Source organism: Aplidium turbinatum, chromosome 4, assembly GCF_918807975.1.
Source record: "Aplidium turbinatum chromosome 4, kaAplTurb1.1, whole genome shotgun sequence".
Classification (NCBI taxonomy): domain Eukaryota; kingdom Metazoa; phylum Chordata; class Ascidiacea; order Aplousobranchia; family Polyclinidae; genus Aplidium; species Aplidium turbinatum.
In genome coordinates this window covers 252,648-270,907 of record NC_137475.1, presented here as the reverse complement: position 1 = coordinate 270,907, position 18,260 = coordinate 252,648, and the positions used below count along the sequence as shown (strand labels likewise).

At 40.1% G+C, this 18,260-nt stretch overlaps 1 long non-coding RNA gene across 1 annotated transcript; it reads left to right on the top strand.

The window, feature by feature from the left end:
* The first annotated feature begins 1,955 nt into the window (after positions 1-1,955).
* On the top strand, positions 1,956-2,800 carry LOC145768102 (uncharacterized). Its single transcript, XR_014288906.1, has 3 exons — positions 1,956-2,074; positions 2,310-2,428; positions 2,709-2,800. It is a non-coding gene; the product is annotated as an uncharacterized LOC145768102 (long non-coding RNA).
* The last annotated feature ends 15,460 nt before the right edge of the window (positions 2,801-18,260 follow it).

The following is an 18,260-nucleotide window of genomic DNA, read 5'->3' as shown; positions in this document are numbered from 1 at the left end:
TGAAAAATACTAACACAAACCTCTTTTTATGTGGTATTGCTTCAAAACACAGTTGTGTGATTGGTTAACATCGGTCAGAAGCATTGCCAACGTTGTGCCAATTCATAACAATTTCGGTGTTTTCTTTCAAATTAAGCTTGCCATCATTTTGCTACAATTTTAAATTTTAATAATAGGCTATCAATGCTGTTATTATTTTCTGATACCGTACAAGTATATTATGAATATTTAAGACCAGCGTTGGTCAGAAGAGTAGCCAATGCTTTTATTACTTATTTCCATTTTTAAAAATATCAATAGCCTACAAACCTTTTTTATGCGGTTTTGTTTAAAAATATGTTTGTGTCAGCAAACATCGGTTAGAAATGTTGCCAACGTTGTGCCAATTGAACAACTATTCTAAAGTTTTCTTTCAATTTATGCAAATGTACACCATCATTTGCTACAGACCAGGCCAGTGAGAAGATAATTTGGGCCCGGTACCAATGAGATCTTTGGGACTCTAAACAGTTTTAAGAATAACGCACTACATCTAAATATATGCGGTAGTTTGTTTGTTTTTCCGGACACCTTGAAGAAGTTACGGGCTCCTAACATTATCCAGGGCCCGAGTTCAAAAGTACCCCCTGAACTCCCCTGACACCGCTACTGGTGGGAAATTCCCAGCTTCAGGAGCAGATGTTGCGTCGAAATCTCTCCTCAATTTTTTGAAGCGAGATTTCACAAAACGATCGCTACTTTTACTTTCAACGATCCGGCGAATCGTTTTTTCTCCTCCCGCGGTGCATAGAACAACACTGCAGGCACAATAATTGTTGTGAAAACTCCATTATGACGTCACTACTTAAACTTTGACTGGGCAATATGACGCGTTGAAGTGAAATAGGCAACAAAGCTTTAGAATGCGGCGATGTGTTATATCAACGTGAGGAGATGCAATTTAGCAGAAGAACTTGGTTTGTTTTGATGAAGGAAGACAAAGGCCATGACTTAATCCTTTGCTAAAGGGATTGTGACGTCACTCGATTCACTTCGACTGTTCAAGCATGGCGGTTGTGCGCAATACACAATTACGTGGAGAGCCGAAAACACAATGCTTATGTGAACAGCGCTAAGAGGAATTTTCGCTTCTTGCATCGAAAATATAAAAAATCGAATTCAATTGAGATATTAGTTTTAGAAATGATCAATTAGAAATGAGCCAAAAGAAGTTTTAGAAATGATCAAAATGAAACTATAGGAATGACTTACGACAATGTTTATGAAAACCTGGTAAGTGAATGTCTTTTATTCATTGAACCTGAAATAATTGTGTAAAGTCGTTTTTGTCACTAGGCTACGTTTACACAATTTAAAGAAAGTTATAAAACTCAATTTAGAGAAAGTTATAAAACTCAATGACCAATGGAAAACTTTCATATGAAATATTTTCGTGACAAATTTAGTGCCAGTGCTCCTAGATGAGTGCTAAGAAGATATCAGCAAAGTAGCAGAGCTTGTGATGTCCCACAACATGTGTAGGGTTTTGCTCAATCTTTGATTCTGCTGCTCCGGCAGTGTTTGCCTGACTGCTTGAATGTGTTTGTATTTTTATGTCGTGTGGATAGGTCTGTGATGGTTGTAGAGTATTTGCAAATGTAGCTTTCATTGCCGTCAACTGAATAATAATAATAATAACATGTTTTATTTTGCGCCCATTGCGACAACATAGCTTACAGTAGCCTACACTGCGACCTACATACGCAACACAACAGACGACTGGAATCCCAAATAAAACTTTAAACGTTGGCTGTCATTTGTAACAGTCGAAAATTTCTGTAACAAGTGCTGAAGCTTTTTAATATGATGGATGAAACCCCTGTCATTACATTCGATTTACATTTTGCAGGTGGCAAATTTAAGTCAAGTTGTTGGCAAAAATGCAAGCGATTGTATCAGTGGACTTATTCCAACTATTATTATCGAACACAACACAGTTCAAGTCATGTCGAGAACAAAAAAAGAAAAAAAAACATCGTGAAGTCTAAGCACTCGTTTGATTGTTTAAAAAAGAATCTGAAAAAGGTTGTTCTTGGTGAGTACGGATAAATGTTTCTACTACGACTAAATGATTATGTCATAACTATGCCATTTTGCTCTTTTGATTAATGTATGATGTAATTGTGAAGAGTATTGAGTAGCCTAATGTATGAAAATGTTTTAGTGGTGTACTCGCATTGATGTGAACAACGAACATGGTGGTTAGTAGGCTATGTCGGCATTTATATACAGTACTGATTTAACACTTCTTTTTTTACTTTCATGATTAGACATGGTGATGGCGCACGACAAAGCTGCTGCCGTGCAGCAAATTGATGAAGAGTTCCAGAGTGATTTCGAAATTGGAAGGACAGGCAAGGTGGCCGAAAACGGCAAAAACTAACTTTTGGTGAGCTTGTTGTATGTTTGAAAGACAACTGCGAATGTGTTGCTTTAGTTGTTGAATAACTATCTGTACACGCAATTAGAATGTATTGGAACTTGATTATCGCTCTGCATGGCGCAGAATCGAATGATAAGTTTTTTTGTCACGCACGTTGGAGAGAGGGATATTACATTGATATTGCAGATTGTCAATTAACTTCGTATTATCCTGGACGACAACTGATCAAAATCCTACACTGTTGCCAAACAGCCCTCTTGAATTAAATATTTTTATTCATTTGCAGGAATTCAGAATGATAAAGATACGCAAGAAAAAGCTGCTGATGTGCAATGAATATCCATCTGTCAATACGATTTGATGTGGCTTGTTTCTAATAAATGTGAAAATATAAGAAGCTCGTCTGTTACTTTGCTTTGTCACAAAGGGAGTAGTGTTGCTTATAAATCCGTGTTGCTGCTGTTCTTTCGCCCAAGGATTAGCTAGGTTCAACAATAAACTTTTGGTGATGAGCAAAGTTTAGGTACAAAGACGTTTGGCAAATGTAAATGCCAATGCTGTTCAGATGTTTTATGCACCAGCTTGCTTCGCATGGCCAACCTTGGTCAAAGCGCGGGCATCACAATAGTCAATAGGTCAGATGAAGCAGCGTCATGGTGCATAAAAGTCAACCAAAATTTAGGCGCCAGATGAAGCAAAATGGTGCACAAGCCATCTTGCTAACGTTGGCCAGATACAGATGCCAACGTTGGCAAGATGAAGCAAAATGGTGCATAAAACATTTTGCCAATGTTGGCAAGATACAGAAGCCAACGTTGGCTAGATGCAGAAGTCGACGTTGGCTAGATGCAGAAGTCGACGTTGGCTAGATGCAGACGCCAACGGTGGCATGATGCAGACGCCAACGCTGGCCAGATGCATCCAAATGGTGCATAAAACATTTTGCCAATGTTGGCAAGATGCAGAAGCCAATGTTGGCAAGATGCAGAAGCCAAGGTTGGCAAGATGCAAAAGCCAGCATTGGCAAGATGCAGACGTCAACGCTGGCCAGATGCATCCAAATGGTGCATAAAACATTTTGCCAACGTTGGCAAGATGCAGAAGGCAACGTTGGCAAGATGCAGTAGCCAGCGTTGGCAAGATGCATAATCCAATGTTGGCAAGATGCAGAAGCCAACGGTGGCAAGATGCAGACGCCAACGCTGGCCAGATGCATCCAAATGGTGCAAAAAACATCTTGCCAACGTTGGCGTCTGCATCTTGCCAATGTTGCGGCCACCTTCTTGCCAATGTTGCCCCAACAATCAATGTTTACTGGGGAGTTGACCCAGGCCATCGCGCAACAACATTCGTAAAAATGCGATCTGCTGTGCAGATTGCCTGCACATTTACAGAAAAGTAACCTTTGCGGTTTCTGAAAACTTCGGCGGTGTCTCCACCTGGTGACTTTATGGATATGTGCGTGCAATCGATTGCACCCACAACTAAAGGAAACCCAGCAATAGCAAAAAAAGCTTGCTTGACTTCCGCCAAGTTGGTAGGAAACTTCATAAAATTAGATTTTCTTTTAGCAATACACTTTGAAATCCTGTGGACTGCTCTGCAAACTGTGCTTTGTTACAATCCTATGAGGTCGCCGTCGGTAGTTTGGAAATTTCCTGTAGTTTTCTCAAAACCATAAAAATTCCAAAGAAAATCAACCAAAAGCGAACGGAGCAACTCTACCAGTATAAAAGCAATCCCCCATCCCCTCGTATCAGCCTAACGTGTACCATAACTTTAGGCATTGCCAGAAATAATCACAACTTAAGACTGGTCAGTAGCAGTCTTAACTTTTGAACATTTTGATAAGAACTTAAGTATTGCTTAGTCAAAAGTTTAGTTTCTGCTTACAGTTTTAAGACATGATTAGTACTTAAGTAGTTCTTATGGCTAAGGACAGCTTAAGTTTAGTTTCTACATTCAACCCTTAGTTCAGTATCTGCAATTTCCTGCAGCACACTTTTTGCTACAGATAAGCCAGTACCATCCATTGCACATGCAGCAGTATGGATCATATCAATCTGTGTGCTGGTATTTCCTTGGCAATGATTTCATGGCAGATCACAGTCCATCCATCACCAATTACATCTACCAATTACAGTATGTGCTGTATATGTCCTGTTTTATGCACCTACACTTTGAACAGGTGTCCACTTATTAACCCCCATGTCGTGCAGTAAAGTTGTTACTTGCAAGTGTGTGTATACATGACATGAGCACTACTTTGTATTACCAGTCACACTACTGTACCGTTAGACCATGGTTGCCACTGCCAACATGTTATGTGTATCATATATTATGCATACTATGCTGCATACTATTACAGTATGTGCTGTATATGTCCTGTTTTATGCACCTACACTTTGAACAGGTGTCCACTTATTAACCCCCATGTCGTGCAGTAAAGTTGTTACTTGCAAGTGTGTGTATACATGACATGAGCACTACTTTGTATTACCAGTCACACTACTGTCCCGTTAGACCATGGTTGCCACTGCCAACACGTTATGTGTACCATATATTATGCATACTGTGCTGTAGGCCTATATTCATTGCAAATTCAATAAGCAAAAGTATCCAAGTCATCTGTAACCTGCATGTGCAGTACAGCATGTGCATTTACCCATTACCTTGTGCTTGTGCTACGGTACTGTTTTTGTCCAAAACAAGCTAAAATATACGTTTTTTGTCATAACTTTTTTTCTAGTGAGATTGAGGCAAAAAGTTCTCTTGGAGCAGATAGAAACATTATCAATTTGCATCATTTGATACCAAACTCATGTTCCTAGCACTAGCAGTTCGAAAGTTACAGCCGATTTGAGAATTTTGGGGGTACTCCCTCATAAAATGAGGGGTAGCACGGCCAATAGGGGGTGCAATTTCCCGAAACCAGTTTTGTTGTTGGTTTTTGCCAATTTGTCAGGGATCTAGACCCCCCTTTTTTTGAATTAAAACAAAAAGTTTGTGTGTTCATCGAGCGTTGTGAGGTCCACATATCTGTCCTGGGGTCGATATACAGGACAATAGTAGATAATGTGGTGTGCAGTCTGAGAATCTGAGCCACACGCACAAGATGGTGAATCGGCGAGGCCCCATTGGAACATATTGCTGTTGAAACGGCCCACTCCAGTCCGCAGGCGATTGAGCTTCACCCTTTTCTTCCGAGGTAGTGGTCACAACGGTAAACCATAATCTCTTCGTGGGAAAATTGTAACATAAGATTCTCGGATCCGTTCGTCTGTATGCAATGACCGAAAGAAACACTCTTCTGAAAACGTCTATTCAAGAATTGTATTTCTGTAAAAACAGCCTCAAGGCTGTCGAAATTGGGATGCAACACCGTACACCACTAAAACTTGTCACTACAATACAAATTACTGAGATAAAGACGGAAATTTCGTCCAGCTGGTAAGCACAAACACAACCGTTTTAATATGCGACCAACTTTTCAAGCAACAATTTTAAGAATGACGAGAATAGATTGCAATCTTCTAAACGCACGTAACCATCTTATGTGACGTAATAATGAAAAGCATTATGAAGCTATTCAAGCACCTGTTAAGTTTGGCTTACACCATATCTCGTAATTCAAGATTTAACGATGATGTAATGTTTCAACAGGTGTGATAAAGGTGATGCAACCTTTGCTTATTTCTAGCAATTTTCCATTACGACAGACGGTAAGATTCAGTAGACCTGAACGGTTTTATGTGACGTTTGATTTGTACAGATATTGTCGGCAACATAGCGACCCCTAGTTATGACAGTCTAACATGGCATAACTAAAAAAGAATTTAAGGACAATCGTAAGCCAATGAATAAAAACACACGATACACAAACTGTTTGAATCACTCACGTTTAAGTTAATACGCAATTACAAAGGGCATGCAAAGAATGAACAACAATAAAAATAGTACGCGACGATAGCATGAAATTGGTACCATAGGTAGCCTACACGCTAAAATGACGCTATATACATTATACAATGGTTGCGATGATAACCGACTGTTCTGGGCTCAGACAAGTGTCGGCCACCGCAGACAAAACCAGGCTCAAACCCTAACTCTTAAGTGTTTTTTATGGGGCAAGGCACGAAATATCCCTCAACACGTAATCTACTTTCACTTTTCCGTACTCTCATCATAGTTGCAAATGGCAACTTTAGCTCTCCGAACCACCGCAGGCTTCCCTTTTCTAATTTGTGGGACCACCTCATGCACCCTCCCAAGCAGTGGCGTAGCTAGCGGGGGGGCGGACCGCCCCGGGCGGCACGTCTGGGGGGCGGCACTTTCAGACAGGACGTTTTTTTTTTATAATGCAAAAGTACACAAAAAATAAAAGCAAACAGAATGGCAACGTTCAAAACACAGGGCCGGATTTAGCCTAAGCGCTGCCCTAGGCAGATACGAAAAGTGCCGCCCCCTAAAAAAAATTTTCGATGGTGCGCTACGATTTATATTTTCAATTCCTTGCAAAAAAGTTATTTGCACAGTTTATTTGAATACATCAATGAATGTCACTGCATAATGAACTAATTGTTCAAAATCGCTTGCGGCGGGCTTTCTCTCTTGCAAACAAATCATTAATTTCTTCAAAGTCTGTAGAAACAAGTGAAGATGAGTTAATCCTCAAAAATGTGAGATCATTCAAGCGATCATTCATGGTTTACATAGTTTAAGCATCAAGGCAAGTACACAAAATAGCCTGCAACTTTTCCATCAACCTAACATTGACTAAAAACATTTTTTCTAGGCTCCTTTAAATTTATTAACAGTGAAACAAACCGAACAAAGATTAATAAAAATTGCACAGACAAACCCTAGTCCTCCATACTAAGCGAGACAGAAAAATAAAACAAGCGCTAAGCAGCACATATTGTTGAAAACCAATCAAACGTGAAGTAGCCTACTCTAGGTGCGATAACTTGCCATAGCCTACATGACTTGCCGCACTGTTTATAAATGTGTGTGATGTGATAACATATTTATTAATTCCTATATATCTGTTGTTAATTATTATATTCATGCACAGTATTATCATTTATCAATGTAATATATTCGTATATTTTGCCGCCCCCAATAGTTTGCCGCCCTAAGCAACTGCCTACTCTGCCTATACTGCTAAATCCGGCCCTGTCAAAACATCTTAAATATCTAAAAACGTTTCAAATTTTCATGAATTTTTCTGCCGTTATGTTTTTAATACGTTACAAAATTCCTATACTAGCGTTTATTAAGCAGAGGCGGAAACATGCTCATCAAATTTGGGTAGCCTTGTAAAAGGTTACAAATTGATTATTTTAATTTTGCAGCAGTTTTTGTGCTTTTGCATTCAGTATATTACTAGATTATAGTGGTCAGTGGCGTAACCAAAGGGGGGGAGGGTTGGGGGTTTCAACCCCCCCTTTTGAGAAAAACTAAATGGAGAAAACTGAATCACTTTTTGAATTTTACGAAGCAGATCTGCCGTGTATAAACGCCCTTGCTATTATATCTGAACTGCGTATATGTGGTATCGATGTCTTTTCAATTCTTCCCAAACCAGTTTGCCAAAAAGTGATGGAAGTGCATTGCCATTTTGCCCGCAGTCAACGTTTCCAAACATTAATATTTTACTCCGCATTCTGGCTACTCTTCCGGTTAGCCTACCACTTGCACCAATGAAAGATCTTTTTCTGCTCTTCGAAGACTTAAACTTATTTAAAAAATTCAACCTCTGAAAACCGATTAAACGGTTTGGCTTTGGTTAATCTGTATAGAAAATTGGTCCCAACTGTTGAGGATGTCATTAACAAGATGTGTGAAAAAGTTCGTCGACTTCCTTTTTCCCTTTAGTTTCATCAGTATCAATGATTTGTTGCATTCTTATTGCTTGTGTTGATGATTTTTTCATAGCTGTTAGCTGTAAGCATGATTCTACTAATTCGACATGTTAAAGCAATTCTGGTGCTTTATCTTTTAAAATGAGTAAGAACTTGTGTGTCATATTATGCTTTATAATTCGAATGACCTTTCATAATTCATATAGCAGGGTGTGACCGCTCTACAACGGTTCAGTATCCATGGTATCCAGCTAACTCGTGCAGTCGATGGAAACACCGCAATATCTACAGCTGTGAAAAATTGCACTAACCTTTTATAGCCTACACCCTATTCCAGTGAATCGTTATACAAAACTTGAATATATCAGAAATAAAGTAACTTCTTTGTCTCAAAGCTTTTTGTCTGACACTCATTAAGATGTATGACGTCTATGACGTTACATTTTTTAAACTTCGGGTCAACTTTAAAACATAAAAGTTAGTGACTTACCGGAATAAGATCGTTTTTTGGATCAACTAAGGAGAAAATTGATAAATAATAAAACTGTAATAATCTCGCAAAAAAAAGCAATCAACCTATGTCTCTAAAAAAAGGTTTGCCTAATTTTAAACGAAACTGCATTAAAAGAGCTAGTTTTGCCAATACCAAACATTCAAATATCTCAGTCAGGAATTAGCAACAAGAAAACATAAAGACTTCAGCTTTATTTTCGAAAAATGCCGAAGAAAACATGACCATTTTACAGGAATATTCATACCCACATTTTTGTTGAAAACGCTCTCAGAATGCACCAAATTCAAAGTAGTTTTTCAAAATTTTCTGGGGGAAGCCCCCCAGACCCCCCGCCGATAAGTGTCGTCTTCGGCGAGTACGCCGTCGGGCTTCGCCCGCCGGCCGTCAAAACCCCTCCCTTTCACAATTCCTGGCTACGCTACTGATAATGGTACGTTTGTCTGACTGTACACCGCAAATTGAAAATAGCACGTTGCGTATTGCAGTGCTGATAAAAAAACGCATTTCATTTTCACATGCTTTTTCTTGAGGGGGCGGCAAAATCTGAATCCGCCCCGGGCGGCACATTCCCTAGCTACGCCACTGCTCCCAAGTTGATACTTTCCACGTTTACCAATGCCTTGGAGAGAACTCACCACTACAAGTTGACCAGGCTCCAAATTCTCAGCCATTTTTTGCGGCCCTGAAGCCCTGGCAAGTAAAAATCGATCCATTTACTCCAAAACTGCTGAGAAAGTGACAAATTGAACCGATAATCCCTTCTTAGTTGGTCACGATTATGTGGTTGCCCAACAGCACAGTATGGGGTCAAAAGTGAGGCAGGGGTGGTGACAGTAAAATCCCTAGAGTCGTCACTCAAAGGTACCAAAGGGCGTTCGTTCACGATCCGAATGGCACGGCCTGTGTACGTAAGCAGTTCAATAAAATTGGGCTTGCGTATTGAAGAGTCCAAAATGTGAAAAAGTATTTGATCACATCGGCCAAGAAACCAAATCTATCAAGCCGAAATCTAGCCAAAACATCTGCCAGAGGGTTTACCAAGTTAGGACACGAAAACATTACATCATTAACACAAGTTCCTCAAAATTCAGACTTGCCATCATAAACAATGCGCTTTTTTAACTGTGACGTCACAAAGTATGGTAAATACCACTCAAATCCCTTTACATTTTTTGCTTCATCAGCACGCTCAATATAAGCATTAGATTTAATATCTTTCATGGTGTCAGTAAGAAAATCACAAAGTTCAGGTTGTTTTAAAGCCTTTTTTCTTAAAGCAGCAGCTCTATCTGATGCCAACACAAAATTGTTAGGTAAATCAATATCTTCCTTCAACGGTACAGGTATCTCAAATCGACCATCTTTCAAATCAATATTCGGTTCAACAAGTTCTCTAGCCAAAATGTCATTACGAGACAATTCACAGGTTTCATTTTGCAAGGTGAAATCCTGAATGACTTTATTCAGATCTGCTATTTCCATATCACGAGACTCAATTTTACGCTGAAAGCTAGAGATGACATCCGACTCTGAAGACGTCTGCACTCTGCACACGTTGGCAACGCTTTCATCTAAGGGTGACTTTCCACCACAAGCCAACCAACCGAGAGGAGTGAGTAAAGCATGCGGTTCACTACGATTTTCACCAAGACGCTCCTCCTTAGCACACATCAAATAAGCGTTGTCGTTGCCAATCAGTACATCTACAGTACTACATTCACTTAAATGAAACATATATAGGTCATGAAAATGACGGAAACCACTTAAATCCTGCTTATGCGGTAAAGTTTTAACATCGTCAGCCCAAGCTGGGTTAACCACCGAAGTTATATCACAAAACAGTTCATCCGTCTCTAACAACTTGATGTTGAGTTTAACAAGGTCAGCACAAGTAGCTTCTGACCAGCCAGAGTATCCATTTTAAACGACGCTTTATCATACGGTTTAACGCCAAGTAACATTTCCAATCTAAACATTACGCACAGGAACTCTGGCACAAGCATCATCTTTGCCGACCGAATCAAGAGAACCACGTGACGTCACATAAAAATCATGCAAAAGAAAAAAGTGTTTCTTATCGTTGTTAGGCCCACATTGACGACAGTTGTTTGCATGATTACAGTCTCTAACCATAGGCTGGCGCAAACAATTCAAGCATTTGCCAGCTTTCACGATAACATCTCTCCGATCTTTAGGTGTCAAGCGCAAAAAATCCTTACAATTAGACAAAAAATGATGTTCAACTTGACCACGTGACGAACAATAAATACATGCCGGTAGGTCACTTCGTCTGGTTTCACCACCGCGCGGTGCGCCAACAGCAGTCGAGTACTGCGAACTCCCTGAAATCGCATTATCATGGGGTTTTACCGACGTCTGCCTAACCGGACAAGAAGGCAATTTTCCTTTGCCAAACTTTTTAAAATGCTGCAACTCACCAGAATCGCCCATTAGCATAATGCTAAAATCAGTCGACTTACGCGTTTCCTCCCGTACTACAAAATCGAACAAACTCTGAAAAGTAGGCTCATTAGTGCTACCATACTGATCAACTAAAAAGTCAAGATAACGCTGCTTAGCGTCAAACGGGAGTCGCTTAGCCAAATCCAAAACAAAACGTCCTGTAGGGACCCGAATGAATTTCCATTGTTTTTAGCTCTCTACAAAATGAAATTCTCACATAACACTTACGTTTCTTAAAAACTCACTGAACCCAAAAGTGAGAATAAATCTAGGCTAGTTGCGTTTCTTAAGAAAACTCACTTGTTGTGCACCGAGATAATATTGATGGATCATTTTTTACTCAAATAACCTTTTACCGGCAGCTTTCCTCAAGTGATTCTGTTTAATGGCAAGTCATCGCTTTCAATCGTCTCTGCTTTAACAAAACGTTGTATCCGCAGTTCACCCCTGCGACGGAATCTCACCAGGAGTTCACTCCAGTTCTTAAACATTGTTGAAATTTGCCAATTTTTAAATTACGTAACTGTTTGCTTTTCCCTTTTTCTGAAAGTGGTTTATTTATATACCTCTGCACAAAAACAATTTTTAACAGAGACTCATAATATTACTGAAAATAGACTCAGACTCATAAGATAACTTTTCAAATTCCAAATCTAAATTCAATTCAAACTCACGAATAAAAGTACTTGAGATTCATTTGCGTTACGTCTGTTGCCATTGAAGCTTTGTTACGCCAGCAGCGGTTCTGCTGTCATCAGGGGAATAAACATATATAATCAACAAATAAAACTTCAAACCCCTGCATTGAAACCTCAAACCCCTGCAGTCCTTCCAATTTATCGCTCCAATATTCTTGCCGCTTTGCCATTGCAGACGTTCAAAGTGCTATAATCGGCATCGATTTCTTACATCATTTTGGTTTCATGTTAGATATCCGCAATAGAAAATTAATATCACCAAACCAACACCATCCTTGTGCCCAACTATCTACAAACAAAAAGTCAAAACCTTCATGTGAGAACAGTGAAGCAAACACCTGCAACTCCCAGTATTACGCAGAGAATTTCCTCAAGTATTTGAGCTTGCTAATTATCACAAGCCATGTAAACACACAACCCGTCATCATATTGTAACAAATGGGCCGCCAGTGCATGCACGCGTAAGGCGACTTTCTCCCGAACGTATAGACATCTTGCGGCGGGAAATGCAACACTTATTAGAACTTGGCGTCATTGAACCATCTAACTCTCCATGGGCCTCACCAGTTCATATGGTCCCAAAAGGAGATTCTGGTCGTTTCAGAATAACGGGCGATTATCGTTCACTTAATAATCAAACACAACCAGATCGATACCCGTTACCGTTTCTTCACGATTTTGCCGGAAACCTACACGGTGCTACTATATTCTCTAATTTAGACTTGTTTAAGAGTTATCACCAAATTCGAATCGCCGAAGAAGACGTTGCTAAAACGGCCATCATCACTCCGATTGGATCTTTTCAATTCAGAAAAATGCCAATGGGCTTGTCATCAGCAGCACAGACATTCCAACGTTTCTTAGACGAAGTATTACGTGGCCTGCCGTTCGTTTTCTGCTATGTCGATGACATCTTAATATTTTCGAAAAACGCCGCCGAACACCAAAACCACTTACGTGCAGTCTTTCAACGATTACAACAATACGGATTGATACTGAACAAAGAAAAATGCCAATTTGGTTTGCCCGAAATCAGGTTTCTTGGCCACATGATAAACAAACACGGTTTAAGCCCTGTAGCATCCAAAATTGAAGCTATAAAAAAACTTCTCTTTGCCAAAAACGATGAAGCAACTGCGTGGTTTCTTGGGTATGATTAATTTCTATAGAAAGTTCTTGCCACACGTCGCCGCTCTCTTGCAGCCATTAACATCTATGCTGTCTAACAAAACAAAGAATTATAAAATTTTGGAATGGTCCGATGCATCAAGACAAGCATTCGAAAATGTGAAGGATAAATTAGAAGAATCTATGTTGTTGGCATTTCCGGTAACCGGCGCCCCGACTAATCTCGTCGTGGATGCCAGTGCGACCGCGGTCGGGGCTGTTTTAGAACAAACTGTCGAAGGAGAACAAAGACCGATTGCCTTTTTCTCAAAATGCTTAAGCCCCACACAAAAAAGGTATTCCACTTTCGATAGAGAACTACTGGCTGTTTACTTAGCCGTACGCCATTTTCGGTACTTCATAGAAGGCCGCAGCTTCACTGTCTTGACTGATCATAAACCTCTTGTCACAGCATTCAAATCGACACTAAAACATGCCACAGCCAGGCAGACCAGACACTTTGCCTACATATCGGAGTTCACTAGTGAATTACGCTATGTAAGAGGCACGGAAAATGTCGTCGCTGACTATTTGAGTAGATCAGAAATCAACGCGGTATTTGAAGAAAATAGCGGTTTGGATTTCTTAAAAATGGCCGGTGAACAATTGACAGACGAAACTCTCGAACCCTTACGTTCGGGGAACTCTTCCTTAAATATTACAGAACAACGCATGCCTGAGTATGGCGTGTCATTGCTTGGAGACATAAGCACTGGTCTGTTTAGGCCTTTGGTTCCTTTATCGTCAAGACGGAAAGTGTTCGATTATTTGCATCAGCTTTCACACCCAGGAATTAAGGGTCGCAAAACTTAATCTCCCAACGTTTCGTGTGGCCAAAGATGAAGGTGGACATACGCGAGTGGTGCCGGACATGTATGGCTTGTCAACAGACTAAAATACACAGGCACAATTCAACGCCATTGCAGCATTTTGCCTTGCCCGACCAACGCTTTGCCCATGTACATGTAGACATAGTTGGACCTTTGCCATCTTCACAGGGATATTCTTATTTGTTGACAATCATTGATAGATACACACGCTGGCCGGAAGCTATACCTCTTGTTGACATCACAGCAAAAAGTTGCGCCGACGCCTTTATACTCGGCTGGGTTGCTAGGTTTGGGGCCCCTATACAAATTACATCTGACCGTGGACGACAGTTTACGTCCGTTTTGTGGAGAGATATGGCAAATTTCTTGGGGAGCAAATTGACCCATACTACAGCTTATCACCCTCAATGCAATGGGATGAATGAACGATTCAATAAAAGCTTAAAAATCGCTGTAAAAGCGCAAAGCCAAAAAGAAAACTGGTATTCCAATTTAGGTTTGATCCTTTTAGGCTTAAGGGCAGCTCTAAAAAAGGATTTGAATTGTTCCGCTTCAGAGTTGGTGTATGGCACCACGTTGCGCCTACCTGGTCAATTCTTTGTTGACTATGAAGGAGAGGAACCTCCCATCTCTTCGTATGTGAACAATCTGTCTGCATATATGCGAACACAAAAACCCACTCGCCCACGTCATCCCACAAACCAACACACTTTCATTGAAGACGAATTGAAACAGTGTTCACACGCTTTCGTACGATGCGACGGAGTAAACGCCCCTTTACAACGACCTTACCATGGACCTTATTTCATTTTAGAAAGAACAGACAAATACTTTACGCTTGATATCAAAGGAAAACCAGATACGGTGTCAATAGACCGCCTCAAGCCAGCTAGGCTACCAACACTTGAAGAGGAGGCTGCGTCAGCCTCTAATCACGAGCCTGTTACGTCATCAACCACAACGTCCAGCTCTGAACTGCCATTTTGTCACGTCGACGCAAACTTCAACTTCAATGAGGAAATTGACGAAGCACCTTCGCATCAATACTTCAATCGGCGCGGTCGTTTAATCAAGCGACCAAAGCGTTATTTAGACTAACACATGTCATAGCCTATCTTTCATTTCCCCTATTTTCTCTCATGTATCTTTATTCCCTGTTCTACAAAATTTCGGCATAGTTCTTACTATAAATAAATTGCTATTTTTTCTAAATATATACAAATTTGCGCTGGCGCATTTTGTTGACGTGGAACAAAATTTCTGACGTAATAACGCTTTTTTTGATGGCACTGATTTTTACAAGCTACTATGCTTGAACATTTTCTGTTTATTGTCTGAGCAACGTGGCTAATGGAGCCCAAACTTGGCCCCCACGTACCCTTTCAAAGCATGTGGCTAATGGTACCTAAATGTGGTCCCCACATAGCTATTTTTTACTTTTTATTGAGGTCAACCTAGCATGTTGAAGGGCATGTTTTGACATAGCCTGAGAAATAGCACAGTCTATTCTCATTTGTAAAACAACATTGCTTAGGCCCTCAATCGCATCGCGATACACTGCAACTATAGCAGTTTTTTTTTGCAGCTCAAGCTAAATCGCTGGCTGTATTTTTTGCCGAAGCTTTTTGCAACTTCATAAACGAAGTTCAACTTCAGCACAGTGCCATCTTTCAGTTGTGGTCAGATATTTTGGTTCTCGTCAATCAATCGCGTTAGCCAAATGCGTGTGTGTTTTTTTCTCTCTTCGTTTCAATACTCTACCTCTACATTCTTTCAACGTTATCTTGCGACCTTTTCTATGTTTCTTTACCTTTTTCTACATCCCAGACGGTATTTCTAAATTATCTCTAATTCGCCACCAATAATTAGACTGTTTGCTTTTTTTCGGGATAAGAAGTCCTGTTGTGAGTGCTGCTTTTAATGTTAATTGCTCTTGCGTGAATTAATTCGCTTTGCATTGTTTTGATGTCGTTTTTATATACTGTTTTAGCTACAACACATTATTTCTGCACCATGCATTTTTTTTACTTTCAGGAGAAATCAACAGAGCATATTTACTGGCAGTGACGCACAAAGCCTGGTTCGATTCGGAAAGCTCGAAACGCAACAAAACACTCTGATGAAGCGAGAAACGAGAAGCCTAATCATATCGAACTTTGAAGTATAAAGACATTATCCGAATCAAGCCAGAGACTTAAAGACGAACACACGCCATGCTCGCATGATTTCTCTTTAAAACAAAAAAATATATATAAAAAAATAAAATAAAAACATAGCAAGTCAAGGCTTGCTTGCGCCAGACTTTCATCCGATGAAACTTGCGATTATTTTTAACACGCTTCTATATTTTTGTGCCTTTGTTTGCTCATCACTTAACGCCATTTCTTCATGCTTTTTTAAAAGGATTTTTCAATCCGATTTTTATGACCTGCAAAACCACATTATTGCATCAATTGTCGTGTTTATTTTTTAGTTTAACTTTCACCTTTTTGTTAATTTTAAGATGTGTGATCTTCGATCCCACGGTCTTAAAATTTGCAGGGAGTGATTGTAGGGACCCGAATGAATTTCCATTGTTTTTAGCTCTCTACAAAATGTAATTCTCACATAACATTTACGTTTCTTAAAAACTCACTGAACCCAAAAGTGAGAATAAATCTAGGCTAGTTGCGTTTCTTAAGAAAACTCACTTGTTGTGCACCGAGATAATATTGATGGATCATTTTTTACTCAAATAACCTTTTACCGGCAGCTTTCCTCAAGTGATTCTGTTTAATGGCAAGTCATCGCTTTCAATCGTCTCTGCTTTAACAAAGCGTTGTATCCGCAGTTCACCCCTGCGACGGAATCTCACCAGGAGTTCACTCCAGTTCTTAAACATTGTTGAAATTTGCCAATTTTTAAATTACGTAACTGTTTGCTTTTCCCTTTTTCTGAAAGTGGTTTATTTATATACCTCTGCACAAAAACAATTTTTAACAGAGACTCATAATATTACTGAAAATAGACTCAGACTCATAAGATAACTTTTCAAATTCCAAATCTAAATTCAATTCGAACTCACGAATAAAAGTACTTGAGATTCATTTACGTTACGTCTGTTGCCATTGAAGCTTTGTTACGCCAGCAGCGGTTCTGCTGTCATCAGGGGAATAAACATATATAATCAACAAATAAAACTTCAAACCCCTGCATTGAAACCTCAAACCCCTGCAGTCCTTCCAATTTATCGCTCTGACCATAAGCTTGCGCGTAAAGCAGACACTGCGACAATTCATCTTTAAACTCTTTCAAATCACTAGAAGAGATTGAAGTCAATTTGCTACCATAGCGATACTTTCTAATTTCTGGTTCGGCAAAAACTCCAAAACGTTGGGACAAGCGATCTAACGACATTTCTATCCTGTCTTCCTCTGACAAGCCAGGAGTGTCGGAAACTAAATTAGCAATCGTTTGCGCAGCTGTCCTAACACAAGCTGCTTGTAACAAAGTCAAACGAGTTCCTTTAAAAGGCGAAGCTGCCATCAAAGCCGTAATACGATTTTTAAAGAAGATAAACCTTAGCAGCGGCCCCGAGACCTCCTGAAACAGCTGGAAAACATGTGGATTGTACTGGCCCACTTACAGATTGAACAGGCGTCTGGAAAAGGTTATGTAAATTTAACCGCGATTGATGTTCATTTCTGGAATGGCTAGAAGAGCCCTTCTTAGAGCTACACCGGGAGCCCACATCTGATCGATATTCAGCTAAAACTACTTCTTTACGTTGTTCAGCCCTCGAATGGGCGTCTTTGAGTGCGAACTCAGCAGCTCTCGCTTCGGCCTCAGCTCTCGCGGCGGCCTCAGCTCGTATGGCATCAGCTCTCGCGGTGGCCTCAGCAGCTCTCGCTTCGCCCTCAGCTTGTATCTGGAGTTCCTCTCGTCTTAGCTGCAGGTTAATTTGTGCACCTATTCCTGACGAGCTTCTAGACATCCTAGTGCTTATATTTGGGGCGCTATCCTCAGGATGTATGTCAGCATCCAACATATTGGAGTACTCACTTTCATTTTGTTCAAAGTAATTTTTTAACAAATTAAATTCGGGATCTCCCCTATCACGAAGTTCTACCAAAATTGCAGAGTTAAAAATTTCACTCAAAAGTGCATGGAAATGCCGTAAATCCTCTTCCAAAGTAGAGAACTTAGATCTAAAAATTAACAATTCCCGCTTATCACCCAAAGAACCTAGGGCTACAGAAAGCCCTCCAATTTGAGTCAAAATATCCCTTCTAAGATACCGGGCCTCCCTAACTAACTTAGCTT